This window comes from Asterias amurensis, chromosome 1 (genome assembly GCF_032118995.1).
Source record: "Asterias amurensis chromosome 1, ASM3211899v1".
In the NCBI taxonomy this organism is placed as follows: domain Eukaryota; kingdom Metazoa; phylum Echinodermata; class Asteroidea; order Forcipulatida; family Asteriidae; genus Asterias; species Asterias amurensis.
Window position 1 is genome coordinate 13,933,091 of NC_092648.1, and position 13,717 is coordinate 13,946,807.

General features: G+C 35.7%; 1 long non-coding RNA gene across 1 annotated transcript; it reads right to left on the minus strand.

Annotated features, from left to right (window-relative positions):
- Window positions 1-2,458: 2,458 nt before the first annotated feature.
- On the minus strand, window positions 2,459-11,861 carry LOC139946593 (uncharacterized). The gene is made up of 7 exons (XR_011787273.1): window positions 11,733-11,861; window positions 10,566-10,668; window positions 7,391-7,501; window positions 6,437-6,666; window positions 5,705-5,814; window positions 4,726-4,958; window positions 2,459-4,193 (listed from the first exon to the last, which is right to left on the minus strand). It is a non-coding gene; the product is annotated as an uncharacterized lncRNA (long non-coding RNA).
- Between the last annotated feature and the right edge of the window lie 1,856 nt (window positions 11,862-13,717).

Consider the following 13,717-nt stretch of genomic DNA (forward strand, 5'->3'; position numbering starts at 1 on the left):
CATCAGATTTGCATCTTCATTGCATCGAGTATCATAACAGGAGATATTGTAGGTGACATTGGGTTTATGGAGGATAACTAGACTGAGAAAAAAAAACTCTTAAAAAAAACCTAACCTATCTCAAATTCTAAACTCCTAAGTACAACACAGTTTCAAATCCTACGGAACTACAAATTGCTGATAAAGTCCCAATTAAGTATTGAAAATTTAGGATCAACAACTACTCCTACTGATAAACTTTATGTAAATCTGCAAACCAACCACTGCATGCTAATGATTTCGTACCAGTTATTAATTACAAATTTTTGCATAAAAAGAGTCTGACGTCGATGTCGGAAAATTGAGGTTTTACCAGTGACGATAAAATCACTGATAACTTGGTGTATTTTCGATCTAAAAAGACACCTGTGATTCTGCAAACAGTGCATGACTAACAAGCGAATTGAGAAATAACTAATAGTTTTGAAGTTATTTATTTAATAATTCTACACTAATAATGGACTAGTGTGTATGCTCCCTTTTTCTTAAACTACATGTTTACCATAAAAGAATTAAAATAATTGATGGACATCGCACAAAATTTGTTTTGTTTCAAAGAGATCTTAACAAACACAAAACACAATTGTTATACTGACAAAAAGTAGTAGCTTGCATTTGTTTCCAACAGTTCTACGGGTTTAATATCATAAACTTGCCAACTCTTTTTAGAACCTATCAAAATAATTACTGACCAAGTGTCTTTGTCACTCTAACAGCCTGAATAACTAAGACTTCGACCCAGATGATGATGTGCTGATCAGAGAAACTAGATTCCAACATTGCGGCTAAACTTTACAAATTTTGTGAGTTTTGTATAAAATAAAACGCCTGTGTGTCGTCACCATGTTCAGCTGAAAAAGGGTTAACTAGTTGTAAAAATTGTTTGCAACTATCAATAATAAATACCCTAAAGGATTGTAAACAACTACTGCAGCTAAATTTCTACGTTTATGAAAGCAATGTCTATTGGTCAACATCATGTGTAAATCAATTCCTCAACTGATTGTAGTTAACATACCTACTGTAGAAACAGTCATAGAGCTGACCACTCAAAACCTACAATGAACAACCTAGTTTAATTGGTCACTGAAATAGACTAATAGTTAACGTCATTGACTGAATAACTAACGTCAACCAGTTCAACATGGGTTTTAACTAACTCGGAAAACTTAACACTATTCTAACTTACGAAGGAGTGTAAGTAAAACCTACTCTGGCTGAGAACTAAACCGGTCACAATAATATAATGCACAACAGCATCTTTCTATTAAGCAAAGATGTTTCTTCTACAATAAAGCACCCTGTTTACTTCCTACACAATCCCAATGTCATCTTTGATATCTCCTTTTGATACAGTCAAAACTTCTTAACACAAGTGAAACCAATGTAAAAGCCTGAGTACCTGATTGAAATGTGAATAGCCATGTTCAGAATCTCGTTTCTCCGACCCTCGCACCAACATCTGGGTAGAAGTCTCCGTCATTCGTCAGGTTCAGAGTCTCCCTCAGATCAGAAGAGGATGTCCGGTTGCAGAAAAGGTTGATCAAAAAGTAGACCCGTTTACACAGGAACAGTATAGAGAGACGGGTACCAACTTAGGATAACAAAATGATCAGGTAAAAAATGTGAAAAAAAAGTGCTATGGTCCTCAGTCCTTGGCACTTTCGATACAGGCCCCCAAAGACTTCAACAGGCAACCAAATCCTTTCTTTCTTAAGTTTTGTTTTTTTTGTCGGAGATCGAGCAAGTTGAAATAGTTTGTCAATCATGTAAGGTAGGACACCGGTAAGACAGACTACCAGCGCCACATTAACAAGATTTCACTTAATAAAATGCTTACCCAACCATTAACTCTTGGATCATTAGGTCGCCACACATTCCAGATAGTAGTTGACCACACCAACCGGCACACACGTTTGCACAACTCTGCTGCTTCTACAGTTCAGTGGTGCTTTCTACAGCATTTAATGAATTGTAACCACATAATTTAATACATAATTTTTCAAATTATAAAAACAGCCAAGTACAACATTTACCATCCTTGAGTTGAAATAAAATTTATCTCTGAAATAAGATTTGTTTTTTCATCAGCTGATGCAAAAAAAATCAATGAAATTTAGAACTGTTAATTATTACTGTCACAGCAATGCAAAGAAGAAACAACAACATTTTCAAATGAGACTGTTTCGCAAAAGATATTGTACTTTTAATCAATTTCATCTAAGTTTGGACAGGTGTGCATCACACTTGCCCAAACATGTCGAGCCTAAAATGAGTAAATTTGGTTGAATTGATGATGTACTTGTATATCATGAAGATTGGTCCCAAGAAGAATACAACTTTAGGATGTGTTTTGGTTGCATTAATTGTCTTGAGTGCGTGCAAGTTGTACTTGGCTTCACAATCATCAAAGTATCGATATATAGAAACCAGAAGCACTCCCACAATTTGAGTCGCAAGCAAATTTTACATAACTTTATGTTTTCCTAAACTGATTTAAGATATTCAAAACATTTGCCAAGAGAGTTTTGAAAAAAGAAAAAAAAAAAAAAAAAGACGTATTTTGGAAAGTAAAGTCAAATGTTTTATATGAAAAAATGTATGCATTTTGTACAAAGTATTGTGAACTCGTTTTGTGGGAATGTTTTGATAAAATGTATCAAAGACACTGGACACTCTTGGTACCTGTCAAAGACTAGTGTCCACAGTTGATGTATCTCAACACATGCATAAAACAACAACCCTGTGAAAATTTGAGCTCAATCGATTGCCGAAACTGTGAGATATTAATAAAAAAAAGAAAAAAAAACACCCTTGTCGCACCATGGTCACACGAAGTTATGTGCTTTCAGATGCTTGATTTCGAGACCTCAAATTCTAAATCTGAGGTCTCGAAATCAAATTTGTGGAAAATTACTTCTTTCTCGAAAACTAAGTCAATTCAGAGAGAGCCGTTTCAAAAAATGTTTTATACTATCAACCTCTCCCGATAACTTGTTATTACCAAGAAAGGTTTTATGATAATAATTTTGAGTAATTACCAATAGTGTCCACTGCCTTTAAGACAATTTATGTAAAATACACAAATATTATGCCTCGTTTGCTTTTTCAATCAGTCAACCCACCCCAGGGGTAAGGGCAGGATCGATCAATAACAACAATTCATGAAGGTAAACAATTAAATTTTAGATAATCGTTTTTTGAAACTAGCTATACAGCATGAGTATTATACAAATAATGAATGTTTATGAGTGCAATGGTGCAAGTATGTTCATAAGTTGAAAGATGGAATGTTCTATTCAACAAAGCGGAGTCAGGTTGAATGGAACATTCCATCTTTCACCGAGCGAACATATTTGCACCCTTGCACAAGTGAAAAACATTCATTATTTGTTTTATATGTTGTCTAAGTAGATCTTTGTCATTTTGATTGGAAGATACAACTTTCATAAACAAAGCGTAATTGTGAAATTACACCTGTTTCTTTCGGGTCGACCTGTTTGACACAATGCGTTCTGAGCTGTTTTGGGACACGCAGAAGCCCAATGCTAGTAATGTGTCTTGCAGTAACACTGCTGCGTTACCAAAGACACACGCACGCGGTGATGTTTTTTGCTCCTCAGCGAGCAATAGTACTTTTCGGATGGAACGAAAAATGCACGGTGAGTGACGTTAGCATGCAATAGTACTTTTATTTGCCAACACATGACGGACACTCCTCCAATCAAATGGCAAGGATCTGCTTGGGTGTTATATAACACAAACTAATGTAAGCAAACACTGACAGTTTAAAAAGACCTTTACCACAGTTCGGCCATTTCGTCTGGTTCCTGTGTAGCGATCAAAACCCGCTCGAAACTCTCAAAGTTTGAAAAAAGGAACCAGACTAAATTTGGATGTCAAGCCTCTTTTGTTTCTTGAGACAATCCTGATGGCACTGTCATTGATAAAGGATCCTTATCTTATTTAAGTACCCAAACTGGGATGAAATGCTCAGCCTCCTCATCAGTAAGCAGCTCTCTGGCATCAGGTGGTCATCGTTGTTGTCGTCGATTTCAACTCCTTGTTCCAGTGAGCCATTGCCTTGAGTTCCTCTCAGTGTAGACTGATCCGAAGATGTTGATTCTCTTCAAGAGTGCTCAATCTCTTGATGCCTGTAAACACATAAACAAAAAAATAAAAATTTACTTTTACATTAAAAATGAACCTTTGACCCTAATCATCCTGGGTCAATTTTACAGAGTTAGAAAGATGAAATAAAACAGTGAAAGTTTCAGCAAAATGGGTCTACTGATCTACTTGCTGAGACAGTAGTGATGAGTCAATCCAAGGTAAAGATTTTGATACGTCACCAAAATGTTTGTTTTTTCCAAACATTAAAAAAAAAATGGCCAGGGGTTTCCTTACGGGTGGCGAACCCTTTGTCACTGATTTTTTGCTCCTCTGTTTTCACAAGTAAAATATTAAGCGTCTAAAATAAAACGAGCCTATTTGTACATCAAACTATTTTGGGGGCCAAATGTCAATTTTTAGTTTGAAGTGGCGCAACTTTCAATCAAACACAGTTAAAAAATTGGCCAGGGGTGTCCTTACGGGTGGCGAACCCTTTGTCACTGAATCTTTGCTCTTCTGTTTTCAGAGTTAAATATAACAAACCAAATATTTTGGGACTTGTGCAAAACTTACCAAATGATAAATCACCTAATTTGAAGTGGCGCATGTTTCAATTAATAAACACAGTTAAAACATCGGCCTCCTCATCAGTAGGACATCTCTCTGGCATCAGGTGGTCATCTTTGTTGTCGTCGTCGTCGTTGATTTCATCTCCTAGTTCCAGTGAGCTCTTGCCTTGAGTTCCTCTCAGTGTAGACCTATCTAAAGATGTTGATTCTCTTCAGGAGTACTCAATCTCTTGATGCCTGTAAATAAATAATAAATAAATAAATAAAAAATTGCTTATACATAAAAAATGAACCTTTGACCCTAACCATCCTGGGGTCAATTTCACAAAGAGTTAGGACTGGTTAAAAACTTAATGCTAGTCCTAAGTTAGACGAATAACTTGTCCTAACTCAAGATAAGACTAGTCTCAACTCTTTGTGAAATTTACCACAGATCCTTCAAGATCCATTTGCATGTATTATTTGTTTGTTTCTGTTTTGCTGAATGCTGCTCTTGTAACCGTATTTTGCTTACACACATGTCACATTAACAGTGAATTTCAGCTTGAACTAATCCTCATGTAGCACTGAAAACTGTATTTCAGTGACGCTCGTGGCTCTTCAACAATGTTACCCCTAATCACTAGGCCATTTATTTCATTCATCAAACCAACTCAGCTCCCTTGGGAATAAACTGCCTGTGCAGCCAAATATGTAGTGACCAAGTTAAATAAATCACAAGAACCATCTCTGCCCTCAGAGGTACCTACTAACCCCTGTGCAATCTATGGAAACTGTATGATAAACCTAAAAGGGTCTACAAGCCTAAAGCCCGGTTCATACTTCCTGCGAATGCCAAGCAAATTTTGTTGTCACTAACTCGCAACAGTGGAACTGTGTCACAACCCCTTCGAAACATTCCCTAAGAAAACAGGGCTGTGTCGCCAAAATTAACTGTGCATTTGCAGGAAGAATGAACCGGGCTTAAGTAGTCCTTAACTTACTTGCATGATGGGCAGAAGTGGAAAACGGTTTGTCCTTCATCAGCTGATCGTGTTTGCCTGGTGTGGAAATGAAGTCCATCATGACTGCACTTGGCACATGCCCATTCAATCTGAAACCAGACCAGATACAAAAACGAAATTAAGAAGTGGTGAAAAATAACTAAGCACTGAAAATAACAAATTTGTGATAATACGCCTAAAAGGTAGGCCGTAAGTTGTTGTTTTTTGTCAATGATTAATTGACAAAATATAGAAAGATGAAATAAAACTGAAAGTTTCAGCAAAAAAAAGGTCTACTGGTTCCACTTGCTGAGAAAACAGAAAGAAGCAAAACCCTGTCACAGTAGCGATGAATCCCTCCGAGGTAAAGATTGATACATCAACAAATTATGTCTTTTTTTTCCCCTAACATTTAAAACAAATTGGCCAGGGGTTTCCTTACGGGTGGCAAACCCTTCCTCACTGATTTTTGCTCCTCTGTTTTCACAGGTAAAATACAAAACCTCTGAAATAAAACGAACCTATTTCTATATCAAAATATTTTGAGGGGTTTACGTTATTTTTCAAAATTTACCAAGTGTTAACTTTCAATTTGAAGTGGCGTAATTTTCAATCAAACACAGTTAAAAAATTGTCCAGGGGTTTCCTTACGGGTGGCGAACCCTTTGTCACTGAATTTTTGCTCTTCTGTTTTCAGAGTTAAATATAAACACCAAATATTTTGGGACTTACCAAATGATAAATCACCTAATTTGAAGTGGCGCATGTTTCAATTAATAAACACGGTTAAAACATCAGCCTCCTCATCAGTAAGACATCTCTCTGGCATCAGGGGGTCTTCTTTGATGTCGTCTTCGACGATTTCATCTCCTTGTTCCAGTGAGCTATTGCCTCGAGTTCTTCTCAGTGTATACCGATCCGAAGATGTTGATTCTCTTCAGGAGTACTCAATCTGTTCATGCCTGTAAATAAAAAAATAAAAAAATAAAAACAACTTTTACATAAAAAATGAACCTTTGACCCTAACCATCCTGGGGTCAATTTCACAAAGAGTTACGACTGGTCCTAACTGAGGACAAACTTAATGCTAGTCCTACGTTGGACGAGTAACTTGTCCTAACTCAAGATAAGACTAGTCTGAACTCTTTGTGAAGTTCACCACAGATCCTTCAAGATCCAATTGCATGGTTTGTTTTGTTTCTGTTTTGCTGAATGCTACACTTGTAACCATATTGTGCTTTACACACATGTCATGTAAACAGTGAATTTCCGCTTGTACTAATCCTCATGTAGCACTGAATCTGTAATTCAGTGACGCTCGTGGCTCTTCAACAATGTTACCCCTGATCACTAGGCCATTTATTTCATTCATCAAACCAACTCAGCTCCCTTGGGAATAAACTGCCTGTGCAGCCAAATATGTAGTGACCAAGTTAAATAAATCACAAGAACCATCTCTGCCCTCCGAGGTACCTACTAACCCCTGTCGATCTATGGAAACTGTATGATCAACCTAAAAGGTTCTACAAGCCTAAAGCCCGGTTCATACTTCCTGCGAATGCCAAGCAAATTTTGAACTGTGTTCAACCCCTTCGAAACATTCCCTAAGAAAACAGGGCTGTGTCGCCAAAATTCACTTTGCATATGCAGGAAAAAGGAATCGGGCTTAAGTAGTGATTAACTTACTTGCACGATGGGCAGAAATAGAAGACGGTTTGTCCTTCATCAGCTGATTGTGATCGTCTGGTGTGGAAATGGAAGTCCATCGTGACCGCACTTGGCACAAGCCCTGTCAATCTGAAACCAGACCAGATACAAAAATGAAATTAAGAAGTGATGAAAAATAACCAAGCATAAAAAAAAACTGTGAAAGTTTCAACAAAATAGGTCTACTGGTTCTACTTGCTGAGAAAACAGAAAGAAGCAAAACACCGTCACAGTAGCAATGAATCAATCCGAGGTAAAGATTTCGATTATTTACAAATTAAGGTTTGCATTTTTCCCCAAACATTTCAAAAAAATTGGCCAGGGGTTTCCTTACAGGTGGCGAACCCTTTGTCATCGATTTTTTTTTCACAGGTAAAATATAAAGCCTCTGAAATGAATTGAACCTATTCAGATATCAAAATATTTGGGGGCTTACGTTTTTTTTCAAAATTTACCAAATGTTAATTTTTCATCCTGGGTCAATTTCACACAGAGTTAGAAAGATGAAATAAAACAGTGAACGTTTCAGCAAAATGGGTCTACTGGTTCTACTTGCTGAGAAAACAGAAAGAAGCAAAACACTGTCACAGTAGCAATGAATCCATCCGAGGTAAAGATTTCGATTTACAAATTAAGGTTTGCTTTTTCCCCAAACATTTCAAAAAAATTGGCCAGGGGTTTCCTTACGGGTGGCGAACCCTTTGTCACCGATTTTTTTTCACAGGTTAAATATAAAGCCTCTGAAATGAATTGAACCTATTCAGATATCAAAATATTTGGGGGCTTGCGTTTTTTTTCAAAATTTACCAAATGTTAATTTTTCATCCTGGGTCAATTTCACACAGAGTTAGAAAGATGAAATAAAACAGTGAAAGTTTCAGCAAAATGGGTCTACTGGTTCTACTTGCTGAGAAAACAGAAAGAAGCAAAACACTGTCACAGTAGCAATGAATCCATCCGAGGTAAAGATTTAGATTTACAAATTAAGGTTTGCTTTTTCCCAAACATTTCAAAAAAATTGGCCAGGGGTTTCCTTACGGGTGGCGAACCCTTTGTCACCGATTTTTTTTCACAGGTAAATTATAAAGCCTCTGAAATGAATTGAACCTATTCAGATATCAAAATATTTGGGGGCTTACGTTATTTTTCAAAATTTACCAAATGTAAATTTTTCATCCTGGGTCAATTTCACACAGAGTTAGAAAGATGAAATGAAACAGTGAAAGTTTCAGCAAAATGGGTCTACTGGTTCTACTTGCTGAGAAAACAGAAAGAAGTAAACCCTGTCACAGTGGCGATGAATCCATCCGAGGTAAAGATTTTGATACATCACCAAATTACGTTTGTTTTTTTCCAAACATTAAAAAAAAATGGCCAGTGGTTTCCATACGGGTGGCGAACCCTTTGTCACTGATTTTTGCTCCTCTGTTGTTTTCACAGGTAAAATATAAAATGTCTGGAAAAAAACGAGCCTATTTGTACATCAAACTATTTTGGGGGGCCAAATCGCAACTTTTAGTTTAAAGTGGCGCAATTTTCAATCAAACACAGTTCAAAAAATTTGCCAGGGGTTTCCTCACGGGTGGCGAACCATTTGTCACTGAATTTTTGCTCTTCTGTGTTCAGAGTTAAAAATACAAAACCAAATATTTGGGGGCTTGTTTTTCAAAACTTACCAAATAATAAATCACCTAATGAATATGCCGCAAAATTTTCAATTAACATTTAAAAAATTGGCCAGGGGTTTTCTCATGAGTGGCGAACCCTGTGTCACTGAATTTTTGCTCTTCTGTGTTCAGAGTTTAAAACACAAAACCAAATATTTGGGGGATGGTTTTTCAAAACTTACCAAATGAGAAATCACCTTATAAATATGAAGTGGCAAAACTTTCAATTAACAGTTAAAAAATTGGCCAGAGGTTTCCCTATGGGTGGTGAACCCATATCACTGAATTCTGCTCTTAAGAGTTAAATATAAAAAATAAAAGAAATAAAACAAAACTATTTCTAACCAAAAATTTTGGGAGGGGGGGGGGTAATTTTCAAAAATTACCAAATTATAAAAAAATCGCCTGTTAAGATGCAAGTGGTACTTTTTTCAATTAAACAGTTAAAAAATTGGCCAGATGTTTCCATACGGGTGGCGAACCCATATCACTGAATGTTGCTCTTCTTTAGAGTTAAATATAAAAAATCAAAGAAATAAAACTAAACTATTTCTAACCAAATATTTGGGGAGGGTCGAGGGTAATTTTCAAAAATTACTAAATTATAAAACAAATCGCCAATTAAAATGAAGTGCTGGTACATTTTTCAATTAAATGCAGTTAAAACCATTGGCCAGAGCTTTCCCTACGGTTAGCAAACCTTCATCACTGATTTTTGCTTTTTTCAGAGGGATAAAACCTCTGAACTAAAATAACAAGTACAAACAAAGAAATTTGATTTTTTTTTTTTTTTTTTTTTCAAAATTCACGAAATGATAAACCACCTTTTATTCAAACCAAAATTGTGCATTTATCTTTCAAACAATTTCCTAATATTGACCAGAGGTTCCCCAATTTGTTTTTGTTTCTTTCCAAAAAATACAACAGTAAACCTAAATATTTTGGGGGTTATATTCTTCAAAAGAAACCATATGAAATAAGTCACCAAATAAATTTCATCTATTGTGCATCTTTTTCATAAACCAATTTTAGAAATTGCCAGAGGTTTCGCTGTGGGTGGTGAACCCTTTTCACAGATTTTATTTGTGCATCTTTCTTTATTAGTTCACAGTTAAAAATAAATAATGAAACCTCCGAAAGAAAAAATACAAACAAAATGTTTTGGTGGGTATAGTAAAGACAAATAAACACTTAAAGTACAAACATTTCTGTATGTAAGCATCAAGATATAAACCTAAAATTGTTTGACATTTCCTAAGGCTGATTAAAAAAAGAAACATGTTTAGCATCAGGCTTTCTCAAAAAAGGAAGGAGGGGCTTTTTTTTCTTTTCAAGATGGCCACCATTCTTTTTAAAATGTCAAGTATCGATTGTTTTTTCTATTATTCTAAATCAAAAAGGAGGTGGCATGTAAAAAGAAAGCGGGCGGGGACGCTAAAAACATGTTTCTTTTTTAACTTGGCCTAAAACTCCAGTGTTTCACTCACCAGTAGTCCTAGGTCTTTCTGGCTGTAACCTTGTAACGACCTCCAACATTCTTGCAAGAGTTGAGACACAGGTATGAATGATAGACCACACTATGTAATGCAGCTGTAATGAGAAGGAAGACAAAAAGTGACTTTTCATATATTCAAAAATATGCTGCCAGTTCTAATGATAGTGATACATGCAGTCACCACTGATACAAAGAACACAAATTTCACTGATAATATTATTAAACACAACTTTACACAAGTGTTACATTTTGTTGAAAATCTGTGAATGAAAGGAAGGTTATTTTAACTTGTTTTGGATGATTTTTGAAGCACGAGTGCCCAGCACCGGCGATTTGAAAACATTCATTCCCCAAAACGTATGTCAGACAGTCAATGGGGATAACTTTCTGTATGGCGCCATCACTTTATCATTCATTTTTACAATCAAATATCTTGTTAAGGTAAATGAGATACTATAATATTTCGGATAACTTTCCGTACGGCGCCACCACTTTTTTACTTATATTTAGAAAAAGGGATATCTCATTGAGGTAAGTTAGATACTAAATTATTTCATATCGAATCAAAAAGTGGTGGCACCGTACGGAAAGTTTTCCAATATTTCATTTCAAATGTAAAAACTGTTGTACCAAGGGTATTTCTAATATTCTTTTAGTTTTTTTTACCACAATTAAAAAAGAAAATTTTATTTATATTATATATATATTTTTATAAATTATAACATGACTAAACAACAGCGGGTGAGCCACCACAATGAAATCATTACAAAGGACGATACAAAAGGCAATCATTAATCTTACAGACCGGCCTAGTAGTTAGTAGGCCAATTATAATGTAAATTACAAAATTAATATTGAAAACTATGTATACTATTTTATTTATAAATATTTGTTTTTTATAGTGTATACTTAAAAAAATATTAAACTTTTTTGTAAACTTGTCATTTACATCATCAGAGTCAAAGTAATTGAGGTGAATTTGCATTAATGTATTTAATATAATATTCAAAGTATGTTGAGATCATGCATCAGCCTCCTCCCCCAGCCACGTCCCGACCCCGCCTACCCATTTTATAAATAACGCACAAGTCCATGGGTCCATCGCACACAAATTTACAAGCTCCGGTTTTCACAAGAAATACATATATTCTAAACTTACTTTTTGCATTTACTTTGTGAGGACACGTCTTGCATTTCATAACTACCGTTCCTTTTTCAGGAAACGATAAAATGGAGCCAAATTGCGGGCAAAATTCTCTCGAAGAAGCAAGTACCTCCTCTCCGTCCATGTTTTTGAAGAATTCTAATCCAGCATGCGTTTCTGAATGGGCCGCACGTGATTTAGCAAGCTGGACTTCATCCGAATATTCAGGGTTTAATTTGGTGTAGGGCATCTGACTATGTATTAAAATAGGAATCGCGTCCTCTCCCGCGATCAATTTAGTCTGAACACCCGACGTCACACTAGCACACTCGTGGATGATAATGACAGGGGATCAGTCTTATTAAAACCCGCAAGCCACCCCGTGACTACTTTGCGTATTCACTGCTCATGAATATCCATATTTGAATATCATAGTTCATAGGCAAGTCAATGTATTTTACGCTAAAGCCTAAATACTTTTGGGGGATGGTTCAATTTAAAATAAAATAATTACCTAAATTGTTTGATAACCAGCCTTGGCCCAACGTCAAATAGATGCTTAAGCACTGGATGTCGCTAAACAATATTCAAGTTCTTCGTTTCAATTTGAAAGATAAATCTCAAAATAATCGCATGATGGATAATCAATGAGAGAAAATCATACTTTTCACAGTTTGACCTTAAAGGCACTGTCGATTACACAAAGATTTAGGACTAGTCCTAAGAGATAACAAAAAACGCACAGCTAGTCCCAAGTTAGGGATAAGACGAGCAACTCTTCCTAACAGAAAACTCTTCCTAACTCTTTGTGAAATCTACCCCAGGATACGATTGATAACTACTCAAAATATTGGCATAAAAAATATTAATCGGTAACGAGTAAAGGGGGCCCAACTGCAGTGATGTGAGAAATGACTGCTATTAAATTAAGGTGGTTCAGATGAAAAAGTTAATTATTAATGTATTTGAATCTGAGAAAAACTTCAGGCCTAAAGCCATCCTCGGGCATCTGAAAGCACATTAATTTTGTGCATAATATTAAAAAGAAATTTCATACAACTTCGATGACAAATTGAGCCCAAATTGTTCGCAGATTTGTTATTTTTATGCATATGCTGGGGCACCCCAAGTGAGAGTACTGTTCTTAGACAATCCCTGTCTAATCTTTTAAAATATTTCTCTCTGAACACTCATCCTAAAGAAATACAAATATTGTAACATCAATGTAGGGTTTCGGCTTGCCAAGAGGCTCGACCACCAGTTGGAGCTGGCTTAATATTTATTCACTTTGACTGGCATTTATATAATGTATTTATAAATATGCAATTCATAACTAGTGTTGTTTTTTTTTTTCATTTTCAGCAACAACATAGTCCCACAGGATAAAAAACCAGAGGTGAAACCCTGAGCAAAATCCTCTGGAAAACCTTGTGGCTACCACCTTTTTAAGGTTGGCTTTTGGTATTAAACCAAATTTGTCATTTGTACAGCATCTATTTTACAAACATTCAATCTAAGAATTGTTGCTCTTTACTTGTTGGCAACTACATAGTCCCACAATATTAAAAAACCAGAGATAAAACTTAATGAGCAAAAACCTCTGGAAAAATTTGTCATTTGTATAGCATCTATTTTACAAACATTCAATCCAAGAATTGTTGCTCTTTACTTTTTGCCAACTACAAAGTCCCACAGGATTAAAAACCACCAATAAAACTTAATGAGCAAACATCTCTGGAAAACCTTGTGGCTGCTAGCAAATTTTACTTTTTTTAGGTTTGCTTTTTGATATTAACCAAATTAGTCATTAATTGGTTCTCGCATAATGTTTATTTTTACAAAAAAATCAATGTAAAGCTTGTTGCTTTTCACTTTTTCAGCAACTACATAGTTCCCATATGGGCGGAGGCCTTTCTTCACCTTTTTTGTGTGAAAGCATTTTAACCAATCAGACAACTTTTTGCCTGCTTTACAAATGCAACACAGGCAAATAATATAAT